Genomic DNA, 21366 nt, shown 5'->3' on the forward strand with positions numbered 1-21366 from the left:
TTAAAAGTACACTCAAAATAAGTAAGAGAATGCACACCAGAATACACATTGAATACCCAGGTTTAATAAACCCACATCAAGATTAAAGTACAAAAATATATAAAGTGATACAAAATAGGCAAAAAATAATAAACAATAGATTTACCACAATTCTCACAAGCCTATCAGGGCCGAAACAGGAATCAAAAATAACCCCCCCAACGTTTCGGCACCTCCTGGTTGCCTTTATCAAGGAGGTGATATTGGTTTATTAAACCAGGTTGAGTATTCAATGTGTATTCTGGTGTGCATTCTCTTACTTATTTCGATTGCTATTTATGTTGGTATTGGAGGGAATACCAGTGAGAATTAGCACCCAGGTGGTTATAGTTTGTACTAGTTAGTTTCTACATACTTTAATTTTTGTATAAAAGTACACTCAAAAACACAAGCAAAGGGCGGAGCCTAACTGCCGAACCAGGCGGACGCAGCTTGCCAGAGCTCTGGCAAAAGAGCACCTACACTGGGACTCATGCTACTCGACCCGAGCCCATTCACAACCGGGACACTTACCAGAGTCTGGAGAGGCACCCGGAGAGTATCCTGAGCCAAAAATAAATAAATAAATAAATAAAAAAAGTGAAACTCCGACATCGGCGACGGCACGAGCCGCGGCCTACCACACGTGCGCAGACGGGAGGCGACCGACCCCACTGCTCAGTTACCTGGAGGCTCAATGCACCTTGTAGATCCCACCAGAGACTTACCCCCCACCCCCCCAGCCGGCGAGGGTAATCCTGGCACCCTAAACAACCCACAGCAAACATGGGGCGCAAGCACAGGAGACAAGTGCAGATGGAGAGGAATGCACTGCAGGATATAAGACTGTCCTTTGAGAGAACACCCCCTCCAGCACTGGAAAAGACGGCACCCGACCACTACAGCGAGCAAGGGGCCTCTGATGACTCCCTTGAAGAGGAGGAATCAAGTAATCCACCTTACCCAGCTGGAGTATACCTAAGAGCTGACTCAGATGAAGATTCATCCCCATCCACTAAGGGAGACATAAAGAGGCTAATGGTGGACCTGAGAAAAGTGTGGAAGTCAGACCTCCAAGAAAAACAAGCCGACATAAAGGCCCTGCAGCACAAAGTGTCAGAGGTCGAGGTCAGAGAGCAGGCACGAGACACACAACTCCAAACAACTGTACAGTTGCTCACAGGTCAAGCAACTACACAAAATGGTGACTACATTGGAGTCCCGACACCGGAGACGAAACGTACGCCTGAGAGGCATACCTGAACACAGGGGCGGGCTGGGAAGGGGGGCAGGGAGGCAATTGCCCCCCAGGCCGCCCTAAACCCAGGGGCCAGGGCTGCCCACATCCAGCAAAAAAAATAAAATCTGAATCCCCTGTCTCTGGCTGAGGACTCAGATTTTTCAACTTACCGCACTCTCCCTGCAGCCTGCAGTCAGTGGAGTCGGCCGGCCTCTCCTGACGATGTCAGGAGGAGGGGGCGTGACTTTCACTGCTCTTCTCCCAGGACCGCTGGGGAGTCTGGGAGTAGAGCAGAGGAAGTCACGCCCCCTACTCCTGACATCATCAGGAGAGGCCGACTTCACTGACTGCAGGCTACAGACTTCACTGACTGTTGCTGTATGCTGGCTGCTGCCCACCCCTCCCTGGCTTAAGGTAAGACTCAGGGAAGGAGAAATACACATTAGGTTTTTTTTATTCCCCTCCTCAGCCCTGCCCCCCCTTCTTCAGCCCTTCCTCCCCCCTCCCCCCTCCCCCCTCCTCAGCCCTACCTCCCCCCTCCTCAGCCCTGGCCCCCCTCCTCAGCCCTGCCCCCTCTCTTCCCCCCCTCCTCAGCCCCTGTCCCCTCCTCGCCCCTGTCCCCTCCTCAGCCCTGCCCCCCCTCCTCAATCCCTGTCCCCCTCCTCCATCCCCTGTCCCTTAGTCAGGCTCTGGTCCCTTAGTAAGGCTCTGTCCCACCCTTTCCCTGCTCCTTTTTTCCCCCTCTCAGCTCCTGCCCCCTTTCTCAGCCCCATGCCTCACACTACAGCCCCATAACATCCCCACTACAGCTCCTCTTCCCCCAATTGCAACCCATATCACCCACACCACAACCCCTTTCCCAAATTGTAGTCATCAACCTACTTAAGCCCCTATTCCCCCCTACATTTCCTAAACCCCCCAATTACAGTTTATACCCTCCACTACAGCCCCTGTCCCCCCACTACAGCCCTGTCCCTTTACTCAGCCACTGTCTACTGGTTTTAAAAGTGTAAAGTTTGGGTGTATGTGTGTGTCAGTATGTCTGTGTGTGTGTGTGCGCCAGTATGTCTGTGTGTGCGTGCAAGTATGTCTCTGTGTGTGTGTGTGTATGTCAGCCAGTATGCCTGTATGCCTGTGTGTGTGTGTCAGTATGTCTGTCTGTCTGAGTCAGTATGCCTGTAACAGTGCGTCTTTCTGTGTGTGTCTGTGTGCCTGTCAGTGAGTGCGTGCTTGTGCCTGTCAGTGAGTTTTTGTTTTTTAGTGTGCGCCAAATCAGCAAGTGTGTGTGTGCTTGTCATTGAGTGTCTGTTTAGGTGACTGCTCCCCCCGCCACCCCTTTCAATCACATGGGAAAGGTGTTTTTACTCTCCTCTTGGTGCAATGGGCCACTTGACTGGATTTGCCCCCCAGGCCAAAGGCTGCCAGCCCTCCCCTGCCTGAACAGGTAGATGGGGGGGACGTAATGCAAGGCTGATTGCCTTGATGGGTGTTCAAACAGCCGCAGACACCTCATGCATCCAGGCCTCCTTTCGGGTACGCAAGGCTGCAGCAGCACCAGCGGACGCACCAAGAGACGTTATCGTAACAACCAGAGACATTGCGGTGCGGTCCGCCATCCTGAACAAATCTACGACTGTGGGTCAGGTGCATTTTGAAGGCCATGTCATCTCCATTTACAGCGACCTCCCATTCCCTGTCCTGGCAGAACGAAGGCAGCTGGCACCGGTGGCCAAGAGGCTGCGAGACTGCTCAGTTAAATACCGCTGGAACGCAGAGGGCTCGCTGGCCGTTACACAAGGCACGGAAATGCTCACTCTGACTTCCTCGGACAACCCAGAGACACTCTTTCATAAATTGGGGCTACCAGCTGCCGGCGCATCGGAAGAGGCAAACCGAGCAGATACACTGCACGAGAAAGGGACCTCGGGAGGAGTGAAACCACAGAGAGGCTTGGTCAAGAAACACGCACCTAACACCAGGGACAGTACGGACATGCCATAGCTGTTACTGTTAATCAGACTATATGCTATCTTCGTTGCTTTAGGCGTCATATACGCAGTTGCCGGCCACCCATGTGACCTATAGCTATACCCAACTACTAGACAAACTAGACAAACACTACTGCTTTTGCTCAGGGCCTCCCCCCTGTCTTTTGTGTCTTGTTTTTGTATGTGTTTAATATTTATCGCAACCTGCTGTAACCGTGTTTGCTGATCTATATTGAGATCTACAAGATTCTCTAAATTTTATACCTCATATATAATGGTACAGAAGTATACATGTGTATAACTCTAATAAAATACAAATAAAAAAACAAAACACAAGCAAAACAAACTGACATATTTGGATTAATATCTATTCACCTTTAAAAGCTTTCTAATGCAAATCAACTTAACTTCTGATGATAACTCTCACGCAGTAAAGTTGTGTTAGCTTTAGGTCTGCCACATCCCCAGTGTTTTCCTGGACACGTAACACTTGTGCATAGACAGGCAGTAATTTGAACTGTGCTGTCTTACAATATGTAGAATTCATATGCTGTGGGAAGCAAATCAATTTACTATTCACAGAAGAAACGTGCAACATATGAGATCTACATACTTCAGAGCAGCGATTCTCATAAATAGAAACAAAATACAAATAAATATAAATCGAGGAGAGTCTTGTAACTTTGGTTAATTCTCAAAAAAAAACAAAAAAACTCATGTCCAAGCAACTGCAAGCACAAAGTGTACTTCACGTTAGAGCCAAACTTATAAAAACAGCCACGATGACCAGACGGAGTCACCGCAGATTAAACTAGAAAGGAGTCACAGGAAACGCGTGTGTATATGGATAATAAACACAGCACAGCACGTACATACTGCAGTTAACAGATGTTATATACCATACTGCTGGCTGCGTTATTGAAGCATACATCAAAAGTGTTTCTTGGGATGAAAACTGCAATGGAGAAATTCAACTTTAAAGATTTTTTTTTTCACACCGTTTTGATGCTGTAGTGATTATGGTTTTGCTATTTCAAGGGGACAGCTAAACCTGCCAAGTTAATTTTAAACATAGCAGGATCTAAGTTATCAGGGAGATCCTGGTGAATTATACAAAAGACAGCTGTGTGACTGCAGAATGGTAAATAGTCATATTTACACTTGGTTCTTAAAGGAACACAGACACATACAGAACACGTCAATAACAAGGTATACAAATTAAACCTATAAAGGTGCACTACTGAGGATTCAAGCAAGTACAGAGATTAAAGGAGAACTGACACTTCTCTGATAGTGAATGCTGCTTAATCCTCACTACGAAAGGCATACCAACAGCTACATTTTAATTGTAAATACACCTTTACTCATTTTCAAACAACACGAACAGGTAGTCCAAACAAGTCTATTTAGCAAAACAGCACAGATACAAAAAAGGCAACAATAGAGATCTTCTTACATGGGATCAGATATCTTTGTACATTGCAACACATCACATGACAGTGATTGTGCAAGTTCAAATCTGCTAAGAATCTCAAAACTATTTGGTTGAGCAAGTTCAGCGCGACAAGCACAAAAGGTACATCCCCCCCTCTCATATTATTGTAATGCGCTACGGAACCTGTTGGCGCTATATAAATGGCGATAATAATAATAAAAAGGTGAAAAGCAAGGAGGGGAGGCAGGTGTTGAGGGTGGTTGTCCAGGTAAACCTTTCTAATTCCAGAAACTACCATCCATTTAATAAACGCTTAGAATTGGGCAGTAGAGGTCATGATCATCCAGTAATATTATATCTGAAAGTAAACGGTGTAGCACCATGAAATGATGACCTCGGAAAGCTCATCTCTATCATCTCATTCCTCCAGAAGCACTTTAAATGTGTCTGAAACGAGTGCACTGAGGCGCTAAATCAATGCTGCCCTGGGTGACGCAAGCTTTCTAAGTCTCTCCAGTTGATGTGTGTTTGGGGAAAATTGTACTGATTTTAAAGATGAAATTCAGGAATGTGAACCTGTAACTTGTTATTACCTGGAGGCCTCACTTGCACTGGGTTATAAAATGAAAAATTCTTTAGTATAGATACTTTCGGATTTAAGTCACACTTCTAAATTTAAAATGTTGATATTGACGTGCTAGCAAGACACAACTCTGCATGATCGTATGGTTTTATCCCCTTCCTTCTTCCTGCTCAGCCGTAAGCAAAAACAATGACACTTTACATGTATTTGGCATGTGAGCAGCAAGCCTCTCATTATACACTGCACCCAATAATCTGCTTTCAAGAACAAATTGTAGGGCTGAAAGTTTTTTTTGTAGGACTAATCTGCCTTTTCATGTTACAGCTCTGGAGGTCAGCAAGAGGTATCAACAAGAACATCCTTGGCAAGCAGGCCTGTTTCCAGAGTTACTAATAATTAGATAATAAACTGCGCAGACAAGGAATGTGTCAACTTCTGCACTTAAACATACGTACAACGAGTTAAGGGTTACTCCACGTACAATGACCACTTCAGAGATTTTTAGTAGTCATGGTGCCTGGAGTCCTTATGTGCAACGTTTTGCTACGAAACGGTGCACATAAGCAATTTAACCTTTCTGGGGTATCATCAGCAAAATTTCATTGCACAGAATTGCAATAACTGGACACAAATGGCTCTGCAAACGTCAGAAGCTTGTCACTGGATCACCCGGATGGGTCACAGCCCGGCAGAGACCCAGTTAAGAGAACGTGCCCCATTACCAGAAAACCGGGCAAAGGTACTGCTCACATTATAACCACTACAGCGAGCTATAGAACTTTATGATGATTGTCTCTAAGCCAGTCAGTAGGTACGTAACTTTTTCAATCTGTTTTTATGAATGTGAAACTACTGATTGGCTTAGAGCATCAGCTAAACGCTTTAGGCCAATCAGCGACACCTCTGCCCGAACCTTTCACTCTAAAGAATTTCAAAAAGTGGAAGGACAACAAAACAAAAGCAAAGGAAAGCTAGCAGTAGGGGGCGTTCGGGCACCATAACAACTTTATTTCAATGAAGTTGCTATTGTGCCCGGAGTGTTCTTTTAAGTTTGACTGTAGAAAGTGCTCGCTTGTAAATGTGGGCAGTTACTTTACCTATTAAAATAAAGTAATTTGAACCCCAAAAATTCATCTTTTTACTTCATGCCTATTTACCGAATATCATTTGTGAGTGTTTTATAAAGAGCATAGGGATTTCATTGACATTCCAACTAAACCAAGTAAGGAATACTGGAACAACTTTGTCTTGCAATCAATCCTGAAATTCTAAAACTTGACACAAGGCTTCCCTCTTAGGTTTTGTTGATTCCCGCAGCTGTTCGCATATTATGCTAGTGTGGTGTACGAAAAAAGTGCATTATGGGAGTGTGTGGCAAAATTCATTATCGTGAAAGGCAACTTCAGGTGAGAATACAGTGGAATCTATACATTTGCACGTGATTTCACAAGGAAAAAAACTCTAGTTCATATTTTATGAATTATCTGAAGGGTCTTGTCATCATTACCTTTCAGTAGAACACCCCTACTTTAGGAGGAATGGACATTCTGGTAACTGCAGGTAACTGCACATTCTTGTCGCCATCTGAAACTTATTAATTATGCACAACTCGGACGCACATCTCCCCTGCCACCGATATAGAGACACTGAGCTCCAACTGTGTGTATGCGCCAGTGGGCAGGCTTGAAGAACTCTGCACACTGATTGGCTGAGAGGTGCCACAGTATGACTGCAATTAGTTCATTAAGCAGTTCCTCTCATCCTGTGTGATAGATGGCACTGCAGCTGGGGTTTAACTGCATATCCCTCAAACCTGTGCTGGACAGGGGTCTATGGTGCAAGAAAAAAATACCCAAAAAACTCCATAGACCAGAGAAAGAGGATCCTGACTGTGGGATCCTCTTCCTGATCTGGGAGGGTCAGTCTGCTACTGCAAATTCTTGAGCAGGGGACTTATCTTCACATGTGGTGGGATTGCCCTGAGATACAAAAGTATTGGAAATTGATTGCAAACCTGCTACGGGATATTTTTGATAGAGAAGTCCGCCTGGACCCCTGGGTCTTCCTCCTGGCCAGGTCCATGGATGATTGGACCAGGAATGAACAGAAACTGGTACTTAAGGTGAACTTGGCTGCTCGGAGGGCGTTGGCACAGGTCTGGCTGCAGAGGGGGATCCCCTCGCGAGACCTGGTTATTCAAAAGATTAGAGATAATTACCTAATGGACAAGCCGACAGCGCAGGTCAGGGGTACATTGTCTAGATTTGAAAAGGTCTGGGGCCCGTGGATGGAGAGTGGAGTCGGCGAATAGGTGATGGAGTGGGGGGAGGTTTCTCCCCCGGCCCCTTGCGTCTTTGGCTGGCCGTCATCCCCTGGCCTTGTTTCATCCACCCGGCGCTCCTTCGTAGGGACGAATGTTGCTAATTGCTCGAGTTCCATTGTGGGCCTGGGCCGCGTGACTCTGTTGGGGTCGTGGCGATTGGTTCCCTGGTCCACCCCTTCCTGTCCCCCTCCTTTCTCCCTCTTATACCTTCCTCCTACCCCTCTCTCCTTTATCTCTACTTCTTGGAAGTTTATGTGCTTCCACTTTTCTATATGTCACCTTCTTCTCGGTCCTGACCGATAATAGTGCTCCTTTATCACCAAGTAGGTGGGCTCAGGTGCGCAGGTGTGGAGTCTTAGGCGGTACTGGCGTAATGCTGGCAGATACGTGCTGACGACTCTGTGAAAGTTTTAGGCTCCCTCAAACATTCTGATCCCACCTGTACTTTATATGGGTAACTACATATGAGCATGGTGTGAGTGGATACGGAACTTGATAGCTGGTCGGATCTCGATAATTTTCACCTCTTATATTATCTCTCTTATAAAAAACCCTGGCGGGGCACCTTCAAAACTTGGGATATGACAGTCTGTACACGATTTACGCATGCACTCGGAGAATACCTTATTTCACTGTGTTTGTTTTCCTCACTTGTGCAATATTGGATGTATGCTATACTGCCTCGTGTCTTACTGTATTGTGTTGTTTGTATCATTATTGGTGCTCTGCCTGGATATAAATAAAGAATTTAAAAAAAAATAAAAATTCTTGAGCAGGTGCTGAATTTTAAGGGTTAAAGGGTTACTCCAATCATCATACACAGTGCAGCCCACTCTACCTGTCTCAGTTCCCCAGTAATGTGGCAAGCTGTCTAGTAGTGGATTGCCCCCTTACCTGGGGCCTGCTGGTCTCCTCGGCTCCCTGGTGGTCTGGTAACATGCTTTGCAGAGCTGCAGAAGCCGCAGCTGTCGTCTTCATTGGATGACTGCTCTCAGCAAGGACTAACATTCTGTGCAATAAAATTTGTACAGAATTTACATTAGCAACCCAGGAACAAGTTGCGGAGTGGCTGATAAGACCTCCAGTAGCAGAGGGGTTAAACTCCAAATGTGCAGCCTTTAATAGGGAAACGCTGCACATACAGACTCCAGACACCATGACCACTTCAAATCACTGAAATGGTCATTGTGCTCGGAGAAATTCTTTAAACAGTAATTTTCCTAGATTTCTTTTTCCATTTCTTAAAAATAAAAAATACACACAATGCATTATAAAAAGTGAGGCAATTTCAGCCTGAAGTTTCCATTTAAAGGACCACTCTAGGCACTCAGACCACTTCAGCTTAATGAAGTGGTCTGGGTGCCAGGTCCAGCTAGGGTTAACCCATTTATTTTTTTTATAAACATAGCAGTTTCAGAGAAACTGCTATGTTTATTAATGGGTTAAGCCTTCCCCCAAATCCTCTAGTGGCTGTCTCATTGACAACCGCTAGATGCGCTTGCGTGATTCTCAATGTGAAAATCACAGTGAGAGCACGCAAGCGTCCATAGGAAAGCATTGTAAATGCTTTCCTATGCGACCGGCTGAATGCGCGCGCAGCTCTTGCCGCGCGTGCACATTCAGCCGACGGGGCGGAACGGAGGAGGAGAGCTCCCCGCCCAGCGCTGGAAAAAGGTAAGTTTCACCCCTTTTCCCCTTTCCAGAGCCGGGCGGGAGGTGGACCCTGAGGGTGGGGGCACCCTCAGGGCACTCTAGTGCCAGGAAAACGAGTATGCTTTCCTGGCACTAGAGTGGTCCTTTAAAAGTTTCAATTCCTTCACAAAGTTTCTGACACTATTCCATTTGCGAATGATCTTTATTCACATTGCCAATTTCTGGTCTTTCCATTGCCTCTGAGCAACTTAGTGTAACTGTCACCCAATGTTACCACGACCTAATAGCTCACTAAAAGTTATTGACTGTGTTATTTTCACTTACATGCATTGCTTTATGAAAACGACTCTTGTCGTTAAGTATGGCACATACACACAAAGAGCACAGCCGGAGATAATGCAAAGCAGGCGCCGGGCGGACTAATTAAATGTTATAAAAACTTTTTACTACTAAATGTGGGATGTTTCCATGAGACTTCTGGCACCAAAACCATTGCAGTATGCTGTACCATTTATGATGCTTCATGGTGCCCCGGCATTTAAAACCCATCTCCTCTGTTGCCATACCCAAAATATACCACAACAGTGTAAATCGCCATAACACACGGCGCACACAAGCTAAATTGGCTGGTCACCCTACTACGTGAAAATCTAATCAATCACGCCACTTCCTTAGTGAGTACAAGGTGCTGTAAAAACTCTGGGCACATAATTCGCTCTACCTTTTGTATTTGTCTGCGTATATTGTACGTCCTCCCCTAATTGTACAGCGCTGCGGAATCTGTTGGCGCATTATAAATACCAGTAATAAATAAATAAAAACAATTGGGTTACCTGACCTGATCACATTTAATCCATGAAATACAGTTATCTTCAGAGAATTTTCAGCTATTTTGGATTTAAATTTAAATTTGAAATTCACTATAGTAAATAACACTTTTAGTGTCACTGTCTTTGGTTATAAGTAAGTGGGTAGCTGGTATGAGGTCAAAGCTGCCATATTTCAGGTAGTCAGGTTCTAGCTTAGTGTTCCCAAGGTCCTAGGTTAGAGGGAGGGGAGGAGAGGGGGGTGTAACATATTTAAATGCTACAGGGAATTAACCCCTAGATGACCATGGCCACCTGCCAGTCATATCATAACATAGAGATCTGCCTAAACCCTGGACTTTAAAGGCATTAAATCGTGTTATATTCACCTGTAGACAATGAAATAGAATATTACAAATGTAAACAAATGAAGAATAAGATAGTTTACACCTCCCCCATAGTGAATTAAAACACACTATAATCCCATGAAGATGGCAGTCTGAGAGCAGACACTGGCTGCTGGTCAGATTTCAGGACAGGGATCTGATGGCTGATGTGATAATGGAGATTATTTGTCTCCAACACACATACATTACATGGGATTTAAACCCAATAACTGCTCAGATCAGACCAAGACTTCCAGGAGCCGTGTGTCTCCATGGCATGTGATGGCTAGTGACATAAAGCACTTCAATAAATGAAAACACACCTACCTGGCTGGCTGGATATTGTGGTCAGGGTCCCTGGGTGAAGCCCCCCATACTCTCCATGCTCCCTCTCCTCTCTCTCTCTCTCACACCAAGCAGCTGGCTGACTATCACTTCCTGCACTGGATCTCCCAGGCCTGACTAGCTGCGCCCAGATGCGGTGGATGTGTGTGTGGAGCGCCGAGCTGAGCCTTGGCCGGATTTGCACGTGGGGATGAGCACACAGCCTGATAGAAGGCATCACATGCCACGGTGGCATGTAATAATGTATTATTACATATATAATAACCTGTCTGTATCCCAGGCTGAAACCAGAGGGGATTTTATTAGGTGATTGTTCACTAAACCCCAGATTGCAGTGAATTGAAATCAAAATGGAAAAACATATTAATGTAATTATTTGGAAAACACTTTCTATTCTGTAGAAATTACAGGTTTTTAAAAAAAACAAAAAAAAAAAAACCTAGTTAATATTAATAAAATAAAATAAAAAAGCTCTATTTTTTTCTTGGTACCTGTGACGACATCCTCCATTAAAATTGAGGGTTTTGTGAATAACCCCCCATTAATGTTTGCACATCCGCTATGTTTCCTAGGTACACACACAGCAAGTCTGTTGTTATTATAACACATTTTTCTCGATGATTTCAAATTGTTGTGAACTTAATATTTGCTATCGGAGACGTACGTAGTGATACAGGAGAAACTGACGGAAGCGAAGCACAGAGAGATGGACACAGGTTTCTTCAGGAAGGAAGAGATTCTTTATTGGATCACCGATCGGGACTCAGAGGGACTAGCGTCACCAAAATACCACAAGTTCTGAGTCCCGGACAATAGTGCAGGCTCCCTATATAGGCACATAACTCCTCCCATATTAAGCTCCACCCGCACATTCTCTTGACCAATCAATACAAATAAGAATTAACTTCCTGCTTGACCGCATGGCTTGTCCAGCACAATGGAGGAGGGGAATACTACATCCTGTATTCTTGCACATGCTCCGTACACTACTGATCGTATCTTGCCTCGTGCAACCAACTGATCGATACGTCAGCATATGCACGTACACATGCCACGTGGTAATCTCGGCCTACTAAATTTATTTTTACCGAGATTCCACCACATTCCCCCCTTTGATGCCTCTTGATATTTTACAATTACTTGAGGCATCACTTAACCTTGGTTTGCATACACCGCAAGTTACCTTGAACCAGACCAGACTTATCTATGATGTGAATCTTCAACACTCATCTTCCTGCATTGGTTCTCCCTGATCTAGAGCCTTATACTTATAAATCGCCATTATCTGTGCAGCAGCCTTCCTCTCTGCTATATTTTCTATCAGGCTTTGCACAGACCTAACTACTAAGGGTATAAGACACGGCAGGAGTAGACACAACATTAAAATCAGTAGGACTCCACCTACCACTGCCTTAAGCCCTCCAAACCACTCATACCAGCTACCAAACCAACTACTTGGATTATACCCTTTCCATACCTGAGTAGGCACATGCGCTAGTTTAACCATATGGCTAGTAAGCTCAGCTATTGCTTGCCCTTCGTCATCTATTTGAAGACAGCAATTGCTCAGGTTAAACTTCCCACATACACCTCCCTCTACTGCCAAAAGGTAATCCAAGGCTAATCTATTTTGGTAGACTGCTGTCCTCATCCTAGTGTTATGCTTCGCTAGAAGATTGAGCGCTTGTGATGTTTCGTTAGTAATAATCTCAACCACCGCCTGTAATCTTATAATACGGTTGAGCATATAAATAGGGGTTCTGTAACCAAAGGTACCATCCTCTGCCCACGTAGCTGGCCCATAATAATCTATGATACGCTGGGGAGGCCATTCATCATCTTCCCAGGCGCCTATCTCTATGGGTCCCCTTTTCTTCCTATGATTCACATCATACACTTTAACACCTAAAGTCTCACCTGTTTCAATCGGTAACAAGAAGAAGGATGGTTTGAGCATACCCAACACACATGCCCCTTCCCAGTCCTGTGGCAACTCCGAATAGGCTTTCTTACCACAGATCCAGTACAAATTTGCTGGGGCTCTCCAGGTAGATGTGATGGATAAATCAAACCACACATCCTTTAAATTGGCGTATCTAGCAAACGGGTTAGATGGTTCTGAGACATTTGAAGCCGACCACCAAGTTGTATTCTTTGTATCATCATCATAAGCTTTTTGCCCTAGACAAGTTAATTCTCCTACAGAAGTATTATACATTATTCCTTTCCTTGCTATGCAAACATAACCTATGATGGAGGTCTTTAATCTCCACTCAGATTTACCTCTAACACTCATATGATAATCGGCTTGTGTAGATATTAGTTGGTCAACTGCCTCAGAACCGGACATTACCTCCTTTGCTTCCCAAGGCCATTGGTCTCCCATGTTAGTACCTCCACACACATAGCAGTTGGTAACATTAAGACTACCGGCAATACTTTCAGCTAAGTCAATGAACAGGTTTTTAGCATTATGGGGGATCTTATTATCTATGCCCATCTCTTCATAAAAGGAATGGTATACTTGATGAGTTTGGGAGGATACCGTATCAGTCTCTATCCCTATAAACAATACTGTCCCAGGATCTAAACCCGTCCCGTATATCTGAAACCCAAATAAATTGCCATATTTGTCCAAGAACTTATCGGGGTTATTTATAAGTATATGGATGGGATTACATTCCATAGACTTACAATATGGGCTGGTAGGCAACTTAGTCACTATCATGTCTTTGTCTACTGTCTGTCCCCAAGTCTCCCACCCCACACAAGACCAATATGGGCAAAAGTTATAGTCTTTATTTGGGCATCTAGGACTCACATATTTATTTTTACTACTGGGACAAATATATTTATCATTAGACCCATACGTCCTCTCCCATCTAAGATCCCCACATACATTCCACGGCTTTCTACCACTCGATATCGCTTTACACGCATCAAATAGCAGAACACCCGAAGAATGTACGGATTCTAACACCGTCTTATTAATTAGGGTCCCCTGAGGATCTCCATTCCTGAGAGTCAACCAAATTGTACGGGGTTGATACTCCGGACTGAAGCACTTAGGTTCTCCTACTCCTAAATGGCACACACTATAGTCTATATTTAGGTATCTACATCTCGATACATCTCCTTTACACTCGTATTGTGAATGCCAAATTAGGGTTTGGGAAATATGGTTACCTGTTCTTGTAGTCTTAATGCATACCTCACAGCTAGGAGTGTCGGTACCTCTACCTTCCTGAATATAAAAATACACATAAATAAACACTATCATCAACACATCTTTCGCCGTCATCCTCAGTCTTCGTCCGTGCGAAGGCACCTCAGCTTCCAGGATGTAAGGGCTGCAGGGAATGGAGTTCTGCTCGTCTTCACAGGAGTCCCTTCGAGACTTTCCCTGGCTTATACACTATATTTCGGTGAGCGGACAGGCTTTATTATGGCCGTCTAAAAACACTCACTTCACCAAATCCCTGTAACAATAAAATTTGTAATCCACAATAGTTCCTCGTTACTCCGACTGAGTCGTGCGTTTTAACCGGATCTTGCAGGGATTCTCTGGATCTGCTGTAACTTGCCAAGAATCGACTGCTGCTGGTTTAACCCTGGAGTGATGTATCCACGGAGTAACTTCGGCTACTTTTATCGCTGTAGGGGTAGACAAAAGAACAACATAAGGACCTCTCCACTTGGGCCCTAACGGTACATTATTCCACTCTTTAATCCACACTTGATCTCCTGGATGATAACTATGAACAGGGGGATAAATATTCACAGGTAATCTATCTTGTACCCATTTCTGTACCTCCTCCATAGTCTTACCCAACTCTACAACCTGCTGCCGGGTAATTCCTTCTCCCAACTGACTCAAGTCCCCCCTTAAGTTACCAAGTACGGGAGGTGGTCGTCCATACATGATTTCAAAAGGAGAGAGGCCCATCCTTCTGGTAGGGGTACTGCGGATTCGCAATAGAGCTATGGGTAAGAGAACGTTCCACTTAAGTTGGGTTTCCTGACACATTTTAGCCAACTGATTCTTAATAGTTCTATTCATTCTCTCTACCTTACCAGAACTCTGGGGTCTATATGCTGTATGAAGCCTCCACTTTATACCAAGCATATGAGTCAGTTGTTGTAGGCACTGATGAACAAAAGCTGGACCATTGTCCGATCCTATAGAACAGGGTAGTCCATATCGGGGTATTATTTCTCGTAGCAGGAATCTCACAACTTCTCCTGCTTTCTCTGTACGAGTAGGACATGCTTCTACCCAGCCTGAATAGGTGCACACAATTACCAGCAGGTAACGATGTCCACCCGATTTAGGCATCACTGTAAAGTCAATTTGTAAATCGGACATGAGGAGTCCCCCCATAAACTGGACTCCTGGTGGCTTTACTGGTCCTTGTCTTGCATTATTTTTAGCACACGTTACACATCTTCGTACAATGGCCTGAGTCAAGTTGGACAATCTTGGTATGTAGAAATGTTTTCTGAGAGATTCTTCAGTGCTGTCTCTCCCAGAATGTGTCCCGTTGTGATAATTTTGGACAATTTCTACCGCTAGTGATGCTGGTATGACTATTCTTCCATCTTCTAGCTGATACCACTTGTTCTCCAAATACTTTCCTTGTTCAGTCTTTAACCACTCCTCTTCTTGAGCTGTATAAACTGGAGTCCATTGGGACAGTGGAGTTGGTATAAGAGCAGCTATATGCCCCACATACTCCTGTCTTCCTGATTCAGCAGCACGCTTGGCTGCACTATCTGCCATCCGATTTCCCTTGGTTACATCACCATCTCCTCTCAGATGCGCTCGACAATGTATGATACCGACTTCTTTCGGCTCCCACACTGCTTCCAATAGTTGTAGGATTTCAGCTGCATACTTGATTTCTTTTCCTTCTGAATTCAGTAGTCCTCTTTCTTTATACAAAGCTCCGTGGGCATGAGTGGTTAAAAACGCATATTTGGAGTCCGTGTAGATGTTCACTCTTAAACCTTCAGCCAATTGTAACGCTCGTGTCAGTGCTATCAATTCTGCCTTTTGTGCTGATGTTCCTTTCGCCAGTGGCCGAGCTTCTATCACCTTGTCTATTGTTGTTACTGCATATCCTGCATAGCGGATCCCTTCTTTCACATAACTACTGCCGTCGGTATAATATTGAACATCGGGGTTCTGGATGGGAAAATCACGAAGATCTGGTCTACTTGAGAATACTTCATCCATTACTTCCAAACAATCATGTTGACTTTCAGTAGGTTGTGGCAAAAGGGTAGCTGGATTTAAGGTGTTTACAGTCTCTAAATGCACTCTGGGGTTTTCACACAACATTGCTTGATACTTGGTCATACGGCTGTTACTAAACCAATGATTTCCTTTGTAATCCAACAACGTCTGTACTGCATGTGGGACTCGTACATAAAGTTCTTGACCCAGAGTGAGTTTGTCAGCTTCAGCTACTAGCAGGGCGGCTGCAGCTACGGCTCTTAGACAAGGTGGAAGTCCGCTGGCCACTGCATCCAATTGCTTAGACATGTAGGCAACAGGTCTTTGCCATGATCCCAAGTACTGTGTCAATACTCCCACAGCCATTCTTCTTTGCTCATGTACATACAGGTAGAATGGTCGTGTGTGATCAGGTAGACCTAATGCTGGGGCACTCATCAAAGCCTTCTTCACATCTTCAAATGCCGTTTGCTGTTCTTGGGTCCATAAGAAGGGGTCGTGCTCTGTACCTTTGATAGCTGCGTACAGAGGTTTTGCCAGTATCGCGTAGCTGGGAATCCATATCCTACAGAAGCCTGCTGCCCCCAAGAATTCTCGCACTTGTCTTCTATTCTTGGGTATCGGTATTTGGCACACAGCTTCTTTTCTCTCTGGCCCCATAATTCTTTGACCTTCAGAGATATGGAATCCCAGATATTTGACAGTTGGCAAACACAACTGAGCCTTCTTCCTAGACACCTTGTATCCTGCCTTCCAGAGAATGTGTAGTAGATCGTGCGTTGCTTGCTGACAGATTTCTTTTGTAACTGCTGCTATCAACAAGTCATCTACATATTGTAACAATACACACTCTCCTGGGATGGACTCGAAATCCAGTAGATCTTGACTTAGGGCTGAACCAAATAGGGTAGGTGAATTTTTAAACCCTTGGGGCAGTCTTGTCCAAGTCATTTGGCGTTTTGAGCCCGTTACAGCGTTCTCCCATTGGAAAGCGAAAATACATTGACTTTCTGCGGCAATTCGGAGGCAAAAGAAGGCATCTTTGAGGTCTAAGACTGTAAAGTAAGTAGCCCCGCCCGGAATTAAAGCAAGCAGGTTATATGGATTGGGTACAACTGGATGTATACTAACAACCGCATCATTGACTGCTCTCAAGTCCTGCACAGGTCGATACTCATCTGTACCGGGCTTTTGAACAGGCAGCAATGGGGTGTTCCAGGGGGAAGTACAGAATTTTAGGATACCATACCGTATGAACTTATCCAGATAAGATTGGATGTTCTTCTTAGCCTTCTGCGGGATGTGGTATTGTCTTAGGCTCACTGGATAAACCCCAAGTTTTAGTTCAATTTTTATAGGTGGAATATTGCGGGCCAGTCCTGGTGGGTTGTTCTCTGCCCAAACTCCTGGTATGTTGAATAATGACTCATCACTCCTAGGGTTTTGGCTAGTCAACGCTGTATAAAGTCGCCACTCTTCTTCCTTTGGTACGGATAATGTCATGATACCTGAAGGTCCATTAAACTTTAAGGATGTTGTTCCATTTGGTAGGAACGTAATCTGCGCTTGTAATTTTGATAGCATATCACGTCCCAGCAATTGGACTGGACATTCAGGCATATAAAGGAATTGATGTTTTACTACGTGGCCTCCCAATGTACAGAGTCGACTTTTAAGAACCGGTTTTTCAGCACTTCTTCCAGTTGCTCCTATTACAGTAATAGTCCTTCCAGATGGAGGAGCAACTAGATTAGTCACCACTGAATGTTCAGCACCAGTGTCGATCATGAACGCACTCCTTTTTCCCCCTATTGATACATCGACCATAGGCTCCGCTCGACCAAGGGGGATGGAGCCCGGTCGGTATCAATAGTCCTCCATGACCGTGTCAGCCAATCCTACAAAGTCCCTACCTTCTCTATCGCGGGACCTTTGCGCTGCTGGGATATATCTATCTTCCCTAACACTTCCTCTGTTCCCATTGCTCCCTCTATTACCATTACTCCCTCCGGGGCCTCCTCTACCTCTCGCTCTGCCTCTAAAGTTTCCATAACCTGTCCTAGGTCTGTCTCTCTCACACTGTTCTCTTCGAGGACACTCATTTCTCCAATGCCCTTCTTCCCTACAGTATGCGCACTGATTTCTACTTAGAGGTTCCTCATTCCATCTACTATCGCCTCTATCTGGGCCCCGTCTATCTACGCCTGCGATCGCTACCGCTAGCATGTCTGCCTTTCTACGCATCTTGCGCTCTTCCTCTTTCTTACTTTCTGTTTCCCTATTCATGTATACCTTATTCGCTACCTCCATTAATTGGGTGATGGACATACCTGCAAACCCTTCTAACTTTTGTAGCTTGCGCTTAATATCTCCATAAGCTTGGCTGACAAAGGCGGAGTTCACCATTCGGGAATTGTCTGCGTCTTCCGGATTAAAGGGGGTATACAAGCGGTATGCCTCCAATAATCGGTCATAAAAGACACTGGGCGCTTCATCACTTTTCTGAATCACCTCAACTGTCTTCGACATGTTAATGGCTTTCTTTCCTCCGGCTCTCATGCCAGCAATTATAGCGTCTCTATAGGCTCTGAGTTGAACCATATCAGCACCATTTACATTCCAATCGGGATCGGTGTTGGGATAATGTGTTGCGGCCCATGCTGATGGATTGGCTTGGTTTAAAGTACGGGCTTTATCCTCTAGTGCTTTAATGGCCGCTTGATTAATTCTTGTCCTTTCCTCATTGTTGAATAAAGTCATTAATAACTGCTGGCAATCAGCCCATGTCGGGTTATGTGTCTGTACTATTGAGGTGAACAGATCAGTCATAGCTTGTGGTTTCTCAGTATACGAGGAATTGTGGGTCTTCCAATTTAAGAGATCGGTTGTCGTGAATGGGACATATACAAAGACTGGGTCAGCATGTGCCATTTGGCCTGCGGCATCGATATAGGCTGGCCCAGGATTCAGACGAAGAGGCATCTGATAGTGTTTTAATTGTTGGGCACCGGTCAGCTGTCGGGTCTGTATGGGGCTACGTGGAGGGGCGTCAGTCATAGGTTCCAGTCGGGGAGAAATAGGGTATGGGGATGTGGGAGCTTGGTTTTGGGAAAAGGTTGTAAATAAAACACTTCGAGCCGAGCTAGATGAAGCTTGACCGGAAGTCTGAAGTGGCGCCAAATCAGGATATTCGTTTTTAATGGGGGTTGGTTCTGATTCCGGAAGGGGAGATTTAGTACGAGGGGGGGTGGATCCTGTACTGGAGGAGGAAGCAGAAGTGGATGGGGGTAATGAGGGGAGGGTTGCAGGACTTCCTGCATTTGCGTCACTTCCTCTTAACGGAAAGTAAGGGGGCGGCAAAGGGATCTCGGACTCAGGGGGCGTGTCCAAAATGGGCCTAACACCAGTCCTAGTGGACAAACAAGTCCTAGCTACCATGAGGCGACATTGCTCCTCGTGGCATGTCTGGAGCCATTTTGGCGAGTCATTTACGGCCTGTCTCCAACAATCAATATAAGGAAACTGCCCGTAAAGTTCAGGCCTACCTGATACAGCCACGTGTAAGCGCTGTACCAGAGTTGGATCCAAACTGCCACGTGGCGGCCATGCCGCAACCAAAGTAGGCCACTCCCTAGTACACAAAGTGACCAAACGTACAGGAGACATTTTAACCCCAAAATCACAAGTTTTGAATCCCTTTTTAAAATTCTTCACCATACAACCTAAGGGATCCGGAATCGTTGACTGCGACGCACCCATACTTAACAATGGAACGTCGTCGACAACGAATACTATGCACGCGTACTATTCAACAGTCACACCCGTTTCCTCTGGCAACCGCACCACGTGGTACAGTTACCAAGTGAAACGTATACAATAACACAATAAACACTCAGGGAATTCCCGTACACACCCAGCTGTTACACCAGTCACTAAATAATCAATATTATGCCCTTTGGCGTAACTATACAGTCACCCACGCTATAATTCTCTATATACGAATTACCCGTCTATAACACACCCCAGTAACATCGTCTTTTACAAATAGCGGTTACAGTACGGTTAGCATAGGTCAAAGCACAAGTTAAGGTCACAATACAATTATTAGTGGTTATGGTGTTAAACATGCAATAGACGACAATGATTAGTACTTATATACAGTGTCAGTAAATATACAGGGTTATGGTACCGTGCACTATAATACAGCAACACACTATTAACACTCTCGCTAGACGGCTGAGCTCGCGCTATCTAACAAGATATACACTTTACTAAACAATCTTTATCACATTTACAATTCCCAACTAAACTATTGGCCAGTACCTTGATGGACTACCTAAAAACAATCTACATACGTTTTGGTTAGCCACACTGCCCAAGCACCACATATAGCGAGCTAGAGGACCGAATTTACACAGACGCCTCTTAGTCGATAACTATCAAAAGTCTAGTGGGTTCCAAATTTACACGCCTTCCCACTTAGCCCAGATAGGATGAGAGCTAGCGAACCGAATTTACACAGACGCCGCTTAGTCTCCCGGTCCCTCCGACCTAGCGAACAAAATATACACCCTAGAACGCTAGTCTAGACAAGACACCGGTGTCCGGCTAGGGCTATTTACACCAGAGCCCCGCCTGACTAACAAAATCAAACGGTCTGACTAAAGAGCGTTCGATCGAGCGGTGCGCCTTTGCTCCTTCCCTCCGACAGAGGGGGCAGATACACAGATTTAAACCCCTTTGGGCCTACCGCACAATCGGTATACCCCTAGTGGGTTCTGCCGTCTAAAACAGCAGTTGTCTTACCTCCTCGTTCCTGAACCTGAGTTCACACTCATCGACGGGGACACCCCAGCACTTCTCACGTAGAGGCCGATGATCTCCTGGACAACAGACCAGTGGCGCCGAGACGAAGGGAGGTCCACGCAGAAGTTCAGGGGTGCAGCCGTAGAGAACGTGGGCAAAGATAGACCGTCTCACGCCTCTGCCTCTCAGCTACCGTTGAACGATGAGCTTCCCGGCCAATGCACCAAATGATACCGGAGAAACTGACGGAAGCGAAGCACAGAGAGATGGACACAGATTTCTTCAGGAAGGAAGAGATTCTTTATTGGATCACCGATCGGGACTCAGAGGGACTAGCGTCACCAAAATACCACAAGTTCTGAGTCCCGGACAATAGTGCAGGCTCCCTATATAGGCACATAACTCCTCCCATATTAAGCTCCACCCACACATTCTCTTGACCAATCAATACAAATAAGAATTAACTTCCTGCTTGATCGCATGGCTTGTCCAGCACAATGGAGGAGGGGAATACTACATCCTGTATTCTTGCACATGCTCCGTACAC

General features: G+C 45.2%; 1 protein-coding gene across 1 annotated transcript in view; it reads right to left on the reverse strand.

Moving 5' to 3' along the window:
- MFSD13A (major facilitator superfamily domain containing 13A) overlaps nt 1–10844 on the reverse strand; it is a 35820-nt gene extending 24976 nt beyond the window's left edge. The window contains exon 1 of the mRNA XM_063435153.1: nt 10760–10844. The gene's annotated coding sequence lies outside the window, so the exon portion shown is untranslated. The remainder of the gene's footprint in view (nt 1–10759) is intronic.
- Nucleotides 10845–21366: the final 10522 nt, after the last annotated feature.

Source organism: Pelobates fuscus, chromosome 10 (assembly GCF_036172605.1).
Source record: "Pelobates fuscus isolate aPelFus1 chromosome 10, aPelFus1.pri, whole genome shotgun sequence".
Lineage (NCBI taxonomy): Eukaryota > Metazoa > Chordata > Amphibia > Anura > Pelobatidae > Pelobates > Pelobates fuscus.